Genomic DNA, 17,147 nt, shown 5'->3' with positions numbered 1-17,147 from the left:
GCCTGCTCCTCCATCTACTTCTCTCTCTCTCTCTCTCTCCGTCTCTCAGGAATAAATAAAAAAAGAAAAAAAAAGATGTCTGCTTGGATTTTAGCAGGACAAGTGCACTTGGCTCTGAATGGCTTCAGTCCTAGCTTCCTGTATTACTAACGGAGACCTTGACTGAATCCTCTCCAGCTCCTTCCTTAGCTTTCTAATAAGGTGGACCTAATCCCTTTAGAACTTTCTGTTCCCTGGGGGTTCTGGGTAAAATAGAGAAATACAGATTAAAACGTTTCGTTTGTTCGTTAGAAAATACCCTATTTGAGTTGGGAATACACAACCCATACTTGACCCTACCACAGGCCCATTCCACAGAGCTCAGCCCAGATCCAGTGACAGTTCAAGGAAACAATGACAACTTGGCTTCGTGCTCTTAGGTTATAGACTTGGCAGAGGTAACTGCTTGGGATATCGTCACATGAACAGAGAACACAGGCGGGGGCTACCCAGTTGCCAGGGAGTCTTGACTCTGGGAAGCAAAAATTAGGAGGCGAGCTGAATGGACAGAGAGCTCAGTAGATGACACAGAGCCTTTGCCCATCAGCAACAAACCCTGGCTCTCCCCATGCCCTACAACACCCCTGATGCCCACAGAAGCCAAGTCCCCCGGTGGCCACGCCCCACATCTAAGGCTCCAGCTTCCGGGGCACGGGCACCCCATCCCAGGAGCAGCTACAGCTCTGCACCCTCATGTTGGGCAGGCTGACCACCTGGGGCCTGGGCCTGCCTCCCTCCTCGACACGGACGATCATGGGCAGCGAGGCCTTTTCCAAGGCGATGCACTGCTGAGGCCCCAGAAGCGGCCACTTGAAGGGCAGGGGCTGCTGGGGCTGCCGGCAGGCGCCCACACACTCGTAGGCCAGGAAGCCCGGGGGCTCCAGGACCCAGTTCTCAGCCCACTTCATCCCCTGCAGGTCGATGTACATCTCCCTGCGGCAGCAGCAGGGAGGCCTCCGCCCCGGGCGCCTCGGGGTCACAATCGCCCTGAGCTCTGCGGGGGACAAAGAGAGGCAGAGGTCAGCGGGGAGGGCGGGGAGGGGGGCAGGGAGGGCCTGGGGGGCATCTGGGAGGAGCTTTGCCACCCAGCGCTCCTTACGTTCAAAAGCATAAGGACCAGTCAACAACCAAACGGTACATCGCGTGAGCCCTTAGTCCTGAGACTGAAGGGGACTCTCCTGCGGGCAATCACTCCCACGGCACCCGGAAAAGTCCCACTCGGACTGAGCTGGCCTTGGGAGTGGGGTCCCCCCGTGCGGCCCCGGGCGCCTACCCGTAGGCCCCCAGGTCCAGCGTGTGCAGCTCCAGCTGGGGCTCGCCCTGCCCGGCGCCGCAGGCCCCTGGGAGGCGAAGCGCACCAGCTTGTGGGCGCCCGCGGCCGGCGGGCCCAGGTGCTCCATCTGCACCGTCACCTGCAGGAGCAGGGGCTGCCGAGGCCGGCTCAGCTGCTGCCAGAAAGTCACGGCCTCGGTCACGTCGGAGGCCTTCCAGCCACTGTCGTGGAGGGACACCGGCCTGCGACGGGGTGGCGCGGGGACGGGGGACTGAGCTGGGGGCTGTGGGTTCCCCCTGGGGGAGCCTTCCCTTCCCCCTCCCCCCGCGCTGGGACCCCCGCCAGCTCCCCCCACTCTAGGACACCTACTTCCCCGCCCCCCAGCCCCCGCACTGGGACCCCCACCTCCCTCCCCCCCAGCTAGGAACCCCGTCCCCTCCCCTCCCCTCCCCATTCCTCCTCCCTGGCACCCTCCCCACTTGCAGCGCCCACCTGGAGTCCACCAGGTAGGTGCGGTTGGAGCTGTCCTCGCGGATGTGCAGCCACTTGGTGGTGACGCGGGCGCAGGTGCTGTGCGGGGACAGCCAGTTCCTGTCCAGGGCACCGCCTCCTGGAAGAGGCGCAGCACGGCCCGCACCAGCTCGCTGTTGGGGGGCAGCCGCCGCTCCATGCTGAACACCAGCAGGTAAGGCCTCTGACGCCAGCCACCTGCCCACCACCTCTGGGGACAGGAGCAGGGTCAGGAGGCCTGTGCAGCACCAGGGCGGCTGAGAGGGGGCTGGGCCCCCAGCCAGTGAACAGCATTTCCCCAGGAGTCCCCAGGGAGATGCGCAGGGAGAATGTGGGGGCTGGGGCTGCCCCTCAAGTGCACAGACATGAAGCCTTCTTTTCTGTTTGTTTGAACATTTTACTTCTAAGTAACCTCTACCTAGGCCCAGCGGGGGCTCGAACTCACAACCCCAAGATCAAGAGTCATGCTCCACCTGCTGAGCCAGCCAGGCCCAGAGACCTGTAGCCTTCTTTGGGCAAAGGGCACCACAAAACGGGGGGGGAAGGGGGGCTCTGGAGCGGGGGCAGAGAGCCCTGCCATGGAGACCTCTGGTCACCAGCCCAGTGTCCTAAGAAGCAGAGCAAGAGCCCTGAATTCCTCCCATCTCCCTCCCATGCCCAGGGAGATGTCCCCAAGAGGAGTCCGGGGCCTGTGAGCAGCTTTAGCGGGGCTACCGAGTCCGGGGGCCAACGGCGGGACGTGTTCCACACCCTCCCCACACGCCCCGTGTCCCTAACCCCTGAGCTCCAGGTTGGCACCCCGACAAGGAGCGGGGCGCAGCCGCAGGGAGGCCTCACCTCGGAATTTCTGGCTGAACCTCTTCCCTCGAGAGCGTGCGCTGTGGCTGCGCTGCAACAGGGCCACGTACTGGGCTGTCACGTGGGCAGGGGTGACCAGCCCCTCAGCGTCGCCCTCGTCCAGGACGGGCACCTGGCTGAGGTGCAGCTGCTGCAGCAGGCTGCCCCGGATCTGCTCCCCGCTCAGGGCGGCCCCGGGGCCGGGGAGGGGCAGCGCCCAGAGCGCCCAGCACAGCCACAGCGGCCACATGGAACTGCTCACGAGAGCACGAGCAGGAGCGGCGGTGGTGACAGACGTGTCCCTGGGGGAGGCTCCGGGAGGGTCCCGGCTGGCTGTGCCGAGGGTCAGGCTGGGCTGGCTTTATAGCCAGCCCTGGGCCGGGCCTGGGTGAGGGGAGCCACCTCCTGGGAGCTCAGCGGCCAGGTGGGTCCAGGAGCCTGGAGGAGGGGGCCGTCTAGAACGGGCACAAAGGCCTGTCTGGCTTGTGGACATCTGGCTCTCTGTCCAGTGCCCATGAGCTTCTGCCTTGCTTTGGGGGGCCTGACCAACGGGCTTTAAAGGTCTGTGTTGTGGAGGAGAGGCCAGGATCTCAGTCCCATCTCATCTGTGCGGGATTCCCGGTCTGCCCAGTCAACAGAGCCAACTGGACTCCCTGGTGTGTGGAGCTGGAGTCTGGTTGCTGGCTGCAAGAAACTCTCCCCCCACCACCAGGGCTCCTGGATTCAGGACCCATCCTGGGGGCAGCGATGAGCATCTGGCCTGGTGCCCTGAGGGCTCCAGGGGCTGCTGAGACCCTGGGTTGACCACAGTCGGAAATCACTGTTCTCGGGGCACCTGCCTAGGTCATGGAACCTGTGATAATTTAGCACCAGTGGGGTCTGTCCAATAAGGACCCATCATCTCTCCCTCTCTCTGGCTGTTCATGGATTCAGAGATTAGAAGTGGAAGAACCAGCCAGTGTATCGCTCCCTCCAAATTCTGAGCCAAGACAACTGAGGCTGAGAGGTGACCCCTTCCTGACGCTCCCACAGTCACTGACAGCGACTGTCTGCTAGGTAGCTGGGTGAGGCCAGGAGAGCCCGGCTTCTGAAAAAAGCAGGAAGGCTTAACATCAGGCCCTCCCGGGGCCAGCCCAAACCCTTCCACACCCTCCAGCTCTTCCCAGCCAGAGTCCTGCCTGACCCCAGAAGCTGCCAGGGCAGGACTCAGTCCAGTGATGGGGCCAGGTGGGGGTGGGATCGATCCCCCGCTTCCCAAGGATCCCTGCAAGGGGTGGCGGGCTTGCAGGTGCTTGAAGAGTTTTACTGGGGAAATGAAACACCTGGGCAGTGACCAGGGATAATGCTGCCAGATAAAATACAGGAGACAGCTGGGGACATACTTAGACTAATCATTTGCTGTTTATCTGAAGTCCAGATTTCACTGGGAGTCCTATATTTTGAGTTGCTAACTCTGGCAGCCCTGGCCAGAGGCCCGAAAAAGCCAATGTGGATTGGGAGGTTTGTGACAGTGGCCTGATGGACTGTCCGGGGCTGGACGTCAGTCCCCACCCTTTGTCATACAGCGGAAGGAGCCCCTCGTCCTCATGCTTGACTTGCACCTGCTCTGGGTCTGGCCCAGATCTCCGCAGGGTCCCTTGGGCAAGAGATGGAGCCAGATCTTGTGTCCTGAGGGAGTGGGGGATCAGTACCACTGCCCGACGGCCAGTTTGGACCTGGCCCTGGGCCCAGAGCTGAGGGCATGGTGGAGGGCAGTGGGCCGGCGTGGGGCATGGGCCGCAAACCCAGGGCCCAGGTAGTCCTGGGGGCTGAGGCAGGAGGACAGGTGAGGAGTAGGGCCATGTGCCCACCACCACCCCCTGCCCCTACAGGCCAGGATGTGACCCCAGCCGGGAGTCCAGGCTGCCAGGTGAGGGCCACGAGAAAACGTGGGGTCAGAGGTCATCCTCAGCCTCCATGGGTGGGCCACTTGCTGGACCCGGTCTGGGCTCAGAACCAGAGGGGACTCAGGTCGATGAGGCTGGAGCCCAGGAGCGGCTCCACGTCTGCATCAGAGCCCAGCATCTGGAGGGCTCCAGGGGGGCTCCCGTCCCCTTCCCGTTCAGGGCAGGCACTGCTGTGGGTGTTCCAGGGATGCCCCGAGGCCCAGCCCCAGGTGCCCTGGGCCGTGCCAACCCTGCACCCATCAGCCTCCCGGACCCCAGGCCTGGGGGCCCATGTGGCCCTTGGGGTCTCCAGACAAGCTCCTGGCTGGGCCCTGCCTGTCCTCCCTGGGGCTCCCTGAGCAGGAATAGGGACCCATGTTTCAGTTCACCCAGCCCCTTCCTGGCAGCCGTGAGCCCTGAGCTGTGCCACTCAGGAGCTGTGTGTAATCGGATGAGTTTTCTACCCTCTTCAGTGTGTCTCCTCCTATAAAATGGGAACAATGTACTTTTTTTTTTTTTTGCAAGGAATCCTCAGTATTAATCAAGAGGTCAGCAGAGTGCCTGGCAGGGACCCCTGGTATACAGTAGGTGCTTAATAAACAGGAGGAGTCTTTCACAGTGCTACTAATTTTTACACTGTTTTACTTTAAGAAAATTAAGTTAACAATGTTTCTTGGGGTGCCTGGGTGGCTCGGATGGTTAAGCAACTGCCTTCGGCTCAGGTCATGATCCCAGAGTCCTGGGATCGAGTCCCACATCAGGTTCCCTGCTCAGCAGGGAGTCTGCTTCTCCCTCTGACCCTCTTCCCTCTCATGCTCTCTATCTCCCATTCTCTCTCTCTCAAATAAATAAATAAAATCTTAAAAAAAAAAAGCTCTGTTTAAAAAAAAAAACAATGTTGGGCGCCTGGGTGGCTCAGTTGGTTAAGCAACTGCCTTCGGCTCAGGTCATGATCCTGGAGTCCCGGGATAGAGTCCCGCATCGGGCTCCCCGCTCAGCGGGGAGTCTGCTTCTCCCTCGGACCCTCTCCCCTCTCATGTTCTCTCTCTATCTTATTCTCTCTCTCAAATAAATAAATAAAATCTTTAAAAAAATAAAAAAATAAAAAAATAAAAATAAAATAAAATAAACAATGTTTCTTAAATCTTTTTACAATTAACACCCATAGTACAAGAGTCCAGGGAGCCCAGGATGAGAGAACACCCGGCTCGTTCTCTCGCTTCTCATCTGTCCCTTTCCCCTCCCCCAAGACGGTCCGTGCTCTGCAGAGACATTTCTCCCCAGTGTGCAAATCTTACAGTCTGATCGATACCTCTTTCCAAAATTGTAATTGTAATTTGTTGTTATAATGTAGTCTCGGCCAGGCTTGGCTCCCAGTCTCCTTGGCCCCTCCAGCCCTGCCCCTGAACCAGTGCTATTGGTTTAATTGATTCAAAAGAGTTTTCTTATTTTCTCTGACACCATAGCCTCCTTGAAATTAGAATTGATCGTCAGCCAGGAGACAGCTGAGATAAGTTTGTACAACCTTTGGATGACGCTTGGTGTCTTAGTCTGCTCGGACGACCATAACGAAGATCATAGACTGAGAGGCTTAAGCCACAGAAATGGATTTTCTCCCAGTTCTGGAGGTGGGAAGGCTCAAGCAAATGTGGTTTCTTCCGAGGCCTCTCTCCCCTTGGCTTGCAGGTGGCTATGTTCTCGCTGTCCTCACACGGTCGATCCTCTGTGTCAGGCACCCCTGGGGTCCATGTGTCCAAATTTTCTCTTCTTAGAAGGGCACCGGTCCGATTGGATGAGAACTCAGGCCCATGACCCCATTTTCCCTTCATCGCCTCTCTAAAGTCCCCATCTCTGAGTCCAGTCACATTCTGAGGTGCTGGCGGTTAGGACGTCAGCATGTGAATTTCTGGAGAACACACTTCAGTCCCGGTCAGGTGAAAAAAGCTCCAGCAGCAGAGGATCTTAGGTTTGGGGAAATACTGTCGTTCTAAGGTATCCTTCAGAGATAATGTTGGCAAACACAAGCACATACATTTTGTTCTTTCTTTTATATTATTATTTTTTTATTTTTTTAAGATTTTATTTATTTGTTTATTTGTGCACAAGCAAGGGGAGGAGCAGAGGGAGAGGGAGACGCAGGCTCCCCGCTGAGCAGGGAGCTCCATGCGGGACTCCATCCCAGGGATCATGACCTGAGCCGAAGGCAGAGCTGTAACCAACTGAGCCACCCCAGCGCCCCATCCTTTCTTTGTTAAACTGAATGATTAGCATACTACACATACTGTCTCTTTTTTTTTTTTTTCATTTCACAATATGCCTTGGAGGGGAGCCCGGCTGGCTCAGTCGGGAGAACACGCGACTCTTGATCTGGAGGTTGTGAGTTCGAGCCCCATGTTGGGTATTGAGATTACTTAAAAAATATCTTTAAAAAAAAAACCAAACAAACAAACAAAACCGCAATATGTCTTGGAGAATCTTCTATGCAGTGCTGCCTCATGCTTTTGTTTTACTTTACTGCTACATAAAATTCCTCTGTATGATGCAGCATAATTTATGTAACCAGGTTCCTCTGAATGAAGTTCACATTGTTGCCAAGTGTTTACTGTTACAAATAATGGTGCAATAAACAGGCCACTTTATACCTGTATGAATGTGTCTTTTGGATAAACGTCTACAAGTGGATACACTAGGCTAAAGAGTATATATAGTTCCCTCTCTCTTTTTTTAAAGTAGGCTCCATGCCCAGTGCCAGACTTCTGGTTTCTGCTCGGGTCATGATCTCGGGGTCCTGGGATCTAGTCCCACGTTGGACTCTACGCTCAGGGAGGAGTCTGCTGGAGATCCTCTCTCTCAATAAATGAAATCTTTTTAAAAAAGCAGAGAGCTTTCTCTGGATGGTAGCAGAAGAGAAAGTCAGACGGATTCAAAGCCTAAGGAGCGTTTGACACATAGTAGCAGGCATGAAAATGGAGGGGCCGCCTGGAGGGAGGGAGGCACCCTGCTAAGGGCAGAATGTTCCCCTCCCCCCATTCACAGGTTGAAACCTTAATCCCCAGGGCAATGGTGTTTGGAGGTGCGCACCTCTGGGAGGTGGTTAGGTCATGAAGGTGGAGGCCTCATGAAGGGATCCGCGCCCTTACGTGCGGAGAGGGCACAGCAAGAGGCATCTGTCTACAGCTCTCACCAGAACCCCACCACACTGGCACCCTGAACGTGGACATCCAGCCTCCAGAAGTTCGAGAAATACATGCTGGGTGTTGAAGCTGCCCCGTCTGTGGTCTTCAGGTCCAGCGGCCTGAGCTAAGTCATGCCCTTAAGGAGCCAAGAGGGGCTCCCAGCCCACAGCCACTGAGGGAAAGAACACAGCCCTCCAGGCCGAGGAGCTGGACCCTGCCAGCAGCCGAATGAGCTTAGAGCAGTGTCCTGCCTGGCAGACACCTTGACCTCAGCCGGGTGACCCGGGAGCGTAGACTCCAGCTAAGCGAGCTCAGACCTCTGACCGACACAGCCGCGAGACTGTTTGGAGCAGCCCAGTGTGTGAGCATTTGTGAGGTGGGGAGGGAGACGTCCGCTTCTTTCTCTATAGACTTCTGCCCCGCTGGAATTTTCTTCTAAATTTTTTATTATTTTTAAGTCATCTCCACGCCCAACATGGGGCTCACTCTTACGACCCCAAGAGCAAGCGTCGAATTCTCCACCTACCCACAGCCAGGCACCCCTGCCCTGGTGGGATTCTTTTTTTTTTTTTTTTTAAGATTTTATTTATTTATCTGAGAGCGAGAATGAGAGAGAGCGAGCACACATGGGGGGGGGGGTCAGAGGGAGAAGCAGACTCCCTGCCGAGCAGGGAGCCCGATGCGGGACTCGATCCTGGGACTCCAGGATCATGACCTGAGCCGAAGGCAGTCGCTTAACCAACTGAGCCACCCAGGCGCCCCTGCCCTGGTGGGATTCTTGACATTGAGAACATTTTCAGGCATCACTCGTTTACTTTTTTAAAGAGCAATTAAAAAAAAAAAAAGTACTCACCTGGAAACAGGTCCCTGATAAAATAAATGCAAACAAAAAAGCAAATTTCAAAACAGTACTATACTGTGATGACATTTTAATTTTATAATCTGTGTTTATACAGAGATCTCTGTATAATCCCATTAGAGATTTCTGTGGGCCTGCTTCCTTCCGTGGGGATGTTTACATTTTCAGCCTTATCTCCGTCCCAGAGTAGCAAGCAGGCTTTGCCCCCTTCTTGAGGAATTCCGAGTCTTTTCAAACCCGGTGTAGAGGGCCACAGGGCCAGGGTGTGGGGGAGCCACCAGCCAGGATCCCGGAATGACACGCAGCCCCTAGAAGCTCCATAGTCTGTGGGGTGGGAATGCAGGGGCGACTGACCATTCACTCGGACAAATAAGGAAAATATTGTATGTAGTGCTTTAATAGTGCCAAGCGAATTAGAAAACCATTATAGCAGAAGAGGCTGCTCCATAGAGTCGGCTGGGGGGCCAGGGAGGAACCCGCCGAGGAGGAGGGGGGAAGGGGGCCATGGGACACAGGTCCTCACCCAGGGAGGCACACACCCCGGCAGCTATAGGGTCTGGAGTCTGGAGGCTCCCTCGGGCCAGACGGCTGTCTCGTAGGGGGCACTTTGAACTTGGGGGGAATGTATGGGGGTGGAGGGGTGGCCTGGACATGCACGAGAGCAGTAGCAGGAGGAAGGGAGCCTCCCACCACGGCTGCAGAGCCCCCTTTGGCCCTTTGGCCCTTTTTCTCCCACACGACAGTCTTGCTTCGATCTCTGAGCCCCTAAGTACCTGATGGGGGTCAGGAGGGACTGGAGGTGGGGGTGATCAGGCCCCATGTTCAGAACCCACCGGAGTCCCAGGGGGCTGCCATCCGGTCCTGAGCCATCATCCCACGGACGCTGTCCCTCCCCGCTCCGGGGACGGGCTGCTCCTGCTTGGGTCACGGAGCCTGCCTCGGGGCTCCCACACACTGGTTGACCTCTGTCAGACGAGATGGGGCCTTCCCAGGCTCCTCGACCCCGGATTCAGGCTGCCAGTGTGTGGGGAGTGGAGGCTCCAAGGCCACCAGCCCCCAGTGCTTTGTCGACGCCACCGCAGGGAGGGGCGAGGGGACGCCCTCCAGCCTCAGCACAATCCCGAGCAGGGGTGGACACGCGTGGTTGCACGGTGACCCACCACTCCTCTTCCAGGACCTCCCATCCCGCCCTGTGTGTCTTCCACGAGGGCTGGGGGCAAGAAGAGGACCTGGCCTGGGGGAGGGGCGGGGCGGCGGGGGGGCCGGACCACAGCAGGACGTCCAGGCGGGGTCAGAGCCCTTCGCGGCCTAGCTCTGCTGAGCTCGCGGTGCGCTTGCGCCTCCTCCACCAACTGTACAGATGTATCTGAAGACCTTGTCTTCGCTCTTCTTCTGCCCAGAACCGAGGCACACAGACCCGGCAGACACTGAAATCGGCTATGACAGGCGGGACAGTAAGGTTTACCAGCGCCTAGCAACCTCACGACCACACCTAGGAGGTATGCACCGAGGCTGAGCATTTGCCTCGGGCCATCCCCAGCGCGTGGGCGCCACGGGGCTGACACAGTCTCTGTCCCCGGAATAACAGTGCCTACCCCTGAGGGTGGGGCTGTCTGTCGCCAGGGCTGCTAGTCTCTGTCCCCAGCCGCGCCGGCCTCCTCCTCCGCCTCACGCCTCCAGGGGGCGGCTACTTCCCAGCAGCCTTCCTTCCCGCTTGAAACAGCCGACTTCCCTCGACTCAGAAACTCAGAGTATCACTGTTAGGTGGTAGGATTGTACCCAGTTTGATTGATTGATTGATTTTCTTTTTTTCTTTCTTTCTTTCTCTCTTTCTTTTCTTTTTGGGGTGGGGGGAGGCATTAGCAATATTAGTCTCGTTTTTAACCGCCAAGTAAAAAGTGCACGAAAAGAAAAATGCCCATATAAGCCAGTCTCTCTCCTCAAACCTTGCCCTGAAGAAGGATCTTCTAGAAGCCATTTGTCTCCATAAGCTCCTCTTCCTCCCTCCCTTTCTCTTCAAATGATTAAGCAAATATTTATTGATGATTTTGCCATTTCTCTGTGTCCTGGGGACACCCGAGGAGACCAAGAAGCAGCTGGTAGGAAAGGAAGCTCCAGTGCAGGGGGGCGGGGTGGGGGGCTCCCAGGAAAAGGGAGACACCATGCAAAGCTGGGTTCCGGAGCCCGAGGTGGTTTTGGGTGGTTTCACACTGCGCACCCCCACCTTGGTGCAGCCTGGTCTCCCCCTTTGCTTTTCGGACCTCACGGTGCTCCTTCACCAGAGGAAAGCAGTGCTGACGTTTCACTAAGGAGGCTCATTGCCCAAGGTCATAGATGTTAATGAGAGCGCTGAGGGGACCTGCGAGGGCCAAGTACAGCACCTGACCATGCGTGTTTCTTTGTCCTCAGATGGGAGCGTGAGTAATGTGTATTGCGGGAGCTCGCAGGGAGGGGTGGGTGCCCGCACAGACCCCAGTACGCGCCCAATCCGCATCGGCTCTCGTAACCTCCCTGCTCTTTTCAGAAGCCGGGCTCTCCTGGCCTCGCCCAACTACCTTTCAAACAGCTGTCAGATGAGGCTCAGTGACTCACCGGATTACACACAGCTCCTGAGTGGCACAGCTCAGGGCTCACGGCTGCCAGGAAGGGGCTGGGTGAACTGAAACATGGGTCCCTATTCCTGCTCAGGGAGCCCCAGGGAGGACAGGCAGGGCCCAGCCAGGAGCTTGTCTGGAGACCCCAAGGGCCACATGGGCCCCCAGGCCTGGGGTCCGGGAGGCTGATGGGTGCAGGGTTGGGACGGCCCAGGGCACCTGGGGCTGGGCCTCGGGGCATCCCTGGAACACCCACAGCAGTGCCTGCCCTGAACGGGAAGGGGACGGGAGCCCCCCTGGAGCCCTCCAGATGCTGGGCTCTGATGCAGACGTGGAGCCGCTCCTGGGCTCCAGCCTCATCGACCTGAGTCCCCTCTGGTTCTGAGCCCAGACCGGGTCCAGCAAGTGGCCCACCCATGGAGGCTGAGGATGACCTCTGACCCCACGTTTTCTCGTGGCCCTCACCTGGCAGCCTGGACTCCCGGCTGGGGTCACATCCTGGCTCCACCCCACCCCCCACCCCCATACCTGCCTATCCCAGCCCCCATCACCCTTGTCCCCAAATGTCCTCAATTCCAGGCCCTGGGTCAGGACCATTGAGAGTCTCCTCGTTCCCCCCTCTCCCCTGCCCTCTCCTTTCCTCCAGGACAGCAGATCTGGCTTTGGGATGACTTGCAGGTCCAATCCAACCCCACAGAAGGCCAGGCTCCCACCCAGCTCCGCAGCCTGCAGAGCTGGGCTCCTTCCTGTGCATGACAAAAGTCTGTCCTCCCAGCTGCAGGCCCATCAGCCCATCAGTCTCCCAATCCACACGGCTTTCTTCTGGCTGATTGCCCAATTGTTTTATTTCCCCAGCAAAACTCTTGAACCCAAGTGGAATCCACATTCAGGAAAGGGCCTGTGTTTGTAGAGGGATAACAGGTCTGGGAGATTTGCCCTGCGTCTGCCTCTACGGATCGCCTTGCTGGGTCCACACTCAATCAACCCGCTGTATTACAGGCGGCTCACCGTCTCTCTGACTGCCAGCCAGAGGGCCCCTTCGTGATGCACACGGCAAGAAACCAGAGGGCCCCTTCGTGATGCACACGGCAAGAGGCCAGGATAAGAACCCGCCTCCCTTCCCTCCTGAGTGGTCTCCTCCTGTCTCTTGGCTGCAGATGCCTCCAACCTGACCACCCCACTGGGCCCGGAAGCAAACATCCCAGGGCTTCCAGACACCCGTTGCCCTCTCCCACACCCTGCGGGGCCCCCACACCAGCTCCTTCTTGCCTCTGACCCACGCCCTCCAGACTCCGCTCCCGGCAAGTCCCAGTGTCCTCGCCGGCAAAATAAGGCTGTGACTATCTGGGACCGACCCTCCATCACTTGCCTCCGTGGTTGCAACTCCCATCTACCCCTCCCCACTGCCTTCCTGCCCCCCACAGTCCACAGAGATCTCTGACAGACTTTAATCAGAGGTACCCTATTAATTAAAACCCTCTCCAAATTAACTTGAAATGGATCACAGACCTAAATATAAAATGCAAAACCATAGAGACGCTTGGCTGGCTCAGTCAGTGGAACATGAGATTCTTTTTTTTTTAACTTTTTATTTTATTTATTTATTCATGAGAGACAGAGAGAGAGAGAGAGGCAGAGGGAGAAGGAGGCTCCCAAGGAGCAGGGAGCCTGATGCGGGACTCGATCCCAGAACCCTGGGATCATGACCTGAGCCAAAGGCAGACGCTCAGCCATCTGAGCCACCCAGGCGCCTGGAACATGAGATTCTTGATCTTGGGGTTGTGAGTTCGAGCCCCACGTTGGGGGTAGAGTTTACTTTAAAAAATAAATAAAATAAGACAATTTTTAAAAAGGCAAGACCACAAAATTCCTAGAAGATTAACAGGAGAAAATCTAGATGAACTTGGGTTTGGAGATGACTTTTAGACAGAACACCAAAGGCACGATCCATGAAAGAAACAATTAATAAGCTAGACTTCATTACAATTAAAAACTTCTATTGTGCAAAAGATCCTGTCAAGAGAATGAGAAGACAAGCCACACACTGAGAGAAAACATTCACAAAGGACACATCTGATAAAGAACCATTATCCAAAATATGCCAAGAACCCTTGAAACTTAACAATAAGAAAACAAACAACCCAAATAAAAAAGCAGGCAAAAAATCCAGACACCTCACCAAGGAAGAGATACAGATGGCGAATAAGCATTTGAGAGGAGAGTCAACATCACATGTCATCAGGGAAACGCAAATTAACACAAGGATGACTCCACCACTCGTCTATTGGAACGGCCGAATTCTGGAACACTGACACCACCACATGCTGGCAAGGATGCGGAGCCACAGGAACTCTCCTTCCCCGCTGGTGAGGATGCAAGCGGGCACGGCCACTTTGGGAGACAGTTTGGAGCTTCTTACAAAACTGAATGTGCTCCTGGGTGCCTGGGTGGCTCAGTTGGTTAAGAGACTGCCTTCGGCTCAGGTCATGATCCTGGAGTCCCGGGATCGAGTCCCACATCAGGCTCCCTGCTCAGCAGCGAGTCTGCTTCTCCCTCTGACCCTCCCCCCTCTCATGTGCTCTCTCTCTCATTCTCTCTCTCAAATAAATAAATAAAATCTCTTAAAAAAAAAAAGCTAACAAAACTGAGTGTGCTCCTACCGTAAGATGCAGCTGTCACACGCCCTGGTATTTACCCAGAGGGGTTGAGGACTTCTGTCCATGCAAATACCTGCACATGGATGTTTACAGCAGCTGTCTTCATAATTGCCAAAACCTGTAAGCCGCCAAGACATCCTTCACTAGGTAAATAGATTAAAAAACAAAACAAAACAAACCTGTGGTCCATCCACACAATAGAAGATTATCCAGCACTAAAAAGACATGAGCTACCAAGTCATGAAAAGACATGGAAGAATCTGAAATGCATATTACTAAGTGAAAGAAGTCATCTGAAAAGGCTACATGTCAACCACATGACATTCTGGAAAAGGCAAAACTATGGGGATTATAAAAAGATCAGAGGTTGCCAGGGGCTGGGTGGGGTGGGGGAATGAATGGGGGGGCACAGGATTTTTAGTGACAAATGCACACGATGGTGGGGTTGTTGATGGCCGGGGGGGCTGAGCATGTGTGGGGGCGGGGGGTATCTGGGAACTCCCTATACTTTCTGCTCAGTTTTGCTGTGAACCAAAATTGCTCTAAATAAAGTCTATTTCAAAAAAAAAAAAACAAAACACAAAAACCTCTAATGACTTCCTACTACACTTTGGATAAAACTCAAATGTCTTGCCTGAAAGCCCAGGCTGACTTGGGCCAGGCTCACCCTCCTGCCTCTGTTCCTGCTGCCCCTCTTGCTCCCTGACAACCTGTCACACAGCCCTTCTCACTGTCTTCAAACCTGCCACACTGGTTCCACCCCAGGGCCTTTGCACTAGTTGCACCCTCTGCCTGCAAGGCTCTGCATCCTGACCTTCACAGGGTTCACTAATTCTTGTCATTCAGACCTCAGATCAAAGGTCAGGTCCTCAGAAAGCCCTCTCTTGCCCTTTCATAAAATCCGTGCATCCGCTTCCTGCCCCCCCCAATCGAGATCTCTCTTATCATCCAGCTTTATTTTCCTCTTGCTACTTAGTCCTGTCTAAAATTATCGTCTTTATCTATTTGTTTGACTGTTTGTGGACTACCTCCCCATTAGGATGTAGATTCTCCCTGGGCTCCATGACTGTCCAGCCCGTTCGCGGCTGTGTCCCTGCACAGAGAACAAAAGACCAGCACTCACGGTGGGTACTTCACTGATATTTGTTGAATGAATAAACGGATAAATGAATTGATAGATGGGAGTTTTAGCTCAGTGCAAACTTTATGAGCATCTCGGGATCTCAATGTCTTTGTAAAACGAGGGAGATAAACTGGATTTTCCTTCTAGCTCCAAAGCACTGAGAGGGAGAAGAGGTGGTTGGGCTTCCCCCCCGACAAAGCCTTGTCCGCATGAGATGCTGCAGGTTCCCGCCAAGGACAGCCTCCCCTGGACCAGGAAGGTGGCGGCTCCCCAACTGTGGGCCCCCTGCCCCGGAGCTCTGGGAACACCAGGCCCCCCTGCAGGCAGTGAGCCCTGGTGTGGATGGGAAATGTCTGCACCCTCCCAGGACCCCCTTCCAGCAAAGAGCAGGGCTCCCGGTCCACACAGTGGCCCCCGTAGGTTCTGGGGTCCAGGGCTGACCCTGTACCTGCAGGAGGACCTTACTGGGGAGCTGTGTCCCACTGCATTTCCTTCTCAGGAAAATAGCTCTTCATTTCACTGTTTGGTCTCCCCAGGCCCAAGAGAGGCTCTGGCCCCCTGAGCATTCTGAGGGGCCCTCGCACCCCCAGGGCATCTCCATGGGACAGGGGAGAACTTTCAAACAAGCCGAAGGAGACGCCCGGCCCCGCCCCAGCCCACCGCACTGCAGAGAGTCACGGCAGGGCTCCAAGCAGGGCTCCAAGCAGGGGCAGGGCGGGGGGGACAGAGAATGCCTTCATCATTACAGTGAGAGAGGAGAGCCCAGAGATGGGAGAGGCCCGAGAGGCTGTAAGGGCGCCCACGGCGGGGGTGGGGGGGGGGGCGGCTGTCAAGTGCTGACCCGACCTTCCTGATCAGTAGGGGGGGAAAGGCCCCGAGGGGAAGCTTACTCCCATGTCTCGTTCCCACAGGGAAACTGAGGCCTGCTGAGGTCACCTTACTTGCAAACCTCTCAGTCACAGGATCCCCCCACATCACCAACTCCGGGCCCCAGTGAGCCCTGTGCCCCCTGCATGCTCCCCCTGCACGCTCCCCCTGCAGGCTCGGTGCCGTGGGCCCATGGGGCTTTCCTTTGGGAGAACAAAAATCCAATTAAAAACCTGACTATTTCTGGCTCAGCCTGGGAGGCTCTGCTCCTTGGCTCTGTAATTAAGAATGGAGTAAGACGTAAAGGGAGGGAGGGACCAGCCTCTCGTTTCCCACAGGGGGCTTCAGCGTCCTGCCCAGGGACCCTGAAAGGGAATGGAGGCTGAGGGGGAGGTGGGAAGCCCCACCTCAGATCAAAGCAGCAGGCTCCCCAGCCCGGGAGAGAGCGTCCCCAGCGCCTTCGGACAGCGGTCGGCCCGGGGTGGGCTCGGGGTCAGCCTGAGCACCAGCTAAGGGGGGCTGCACAGGCACAGGCAGGCCCAGCGCACTGTGGGATCTTGGGCAGCCCAGGGCCCTCTCTGGACAATGAGGCACTTGACCTGCACGGTCTTCACATCCTTCCAGCGACTCTGGTTCTAGACCATGGCTGTCTCCTCTGGTTAGGAATCATCCACAACGTGTCTCTGTTTCCTTTGGAGGAGTCCGTTTTTACAGAGATTTTTTGGGAGATGTGTTAGCTCGGTGTTAGTAGCAACTGAGTAAAACAGAAGCGTGTTCTGGGGTGTGAGGGTGCAACCCTTTCTCTGCCCACAAGCCAACTGAGGTCAGCACTGAGGACTGAGGGACACAACCAGGCTCACGGGGGTCCCAGGAAATGTTTGTGTCTGGGTGTTAGTGGGAAGGCCAGGTCCTTGTGCCGGGTACCCCCGAGGCCCCCAGAATAACAGGGCCTGGCCCATCCCCATCTCACAGGCCAGGGTCCCTTGGTGTCCAGAGAGGAGCAGTTCTTGGTAGATTCCAGACCTGGACAGCCTGGGGAGGACAAGGAACGGAGCTGGAGACATCACAGCCCCGGCCGGCAATGACCAGAGGCGCCCTCCACAGCCGCGCTGACCTTCATCTGGAGCGGGGCTGACAGGTGATTTTGCCGATGGAGTGGCCACGCCAGCCACGTCCTTCCATCCCGAGCAGCTGTCCGTTCCTCCAAGTTCTGGGTTCAGGAGCTCGGCCCCATGCACCCAGATCACCCGGGGCCTGTGTCACTTGCCAGCCTGGGGGCTTCTGGTC

General features: G+C 56.2%; 1 pseudogene; it reads right to left on the bottom strand.

Annotated features, from left to right (window-relative positions):
• Positions 1-668: 668 nt before the first annotated feature.
• LOC113933507 lies at positions 669-2,909 on the bottom strand (annotated as a pseudogene).
• Between the last annotated feature and the right edge of the window lie 14,238 nt (positions 2,910-17,147).

The sequence above is a fragment of the Zalophus californianus genome, chromosome 10 (genome assembly GCF_009762305.2).
Source record: "Zalophus californianus isolate mZalCal1 chromosome 10, mZalCal1.pri.v2, whole genome shotgun sequence".
NCBI lineage: Eukaryota > Metazoa > Chordata > Mammalia > Carnivora > Otariidae > Zalophus > Zalophus californianus.
Note: the sequence above shows the minus strand (reverse complement) of the source record. Positions and strands in the feature narration are given on the sequence as shown.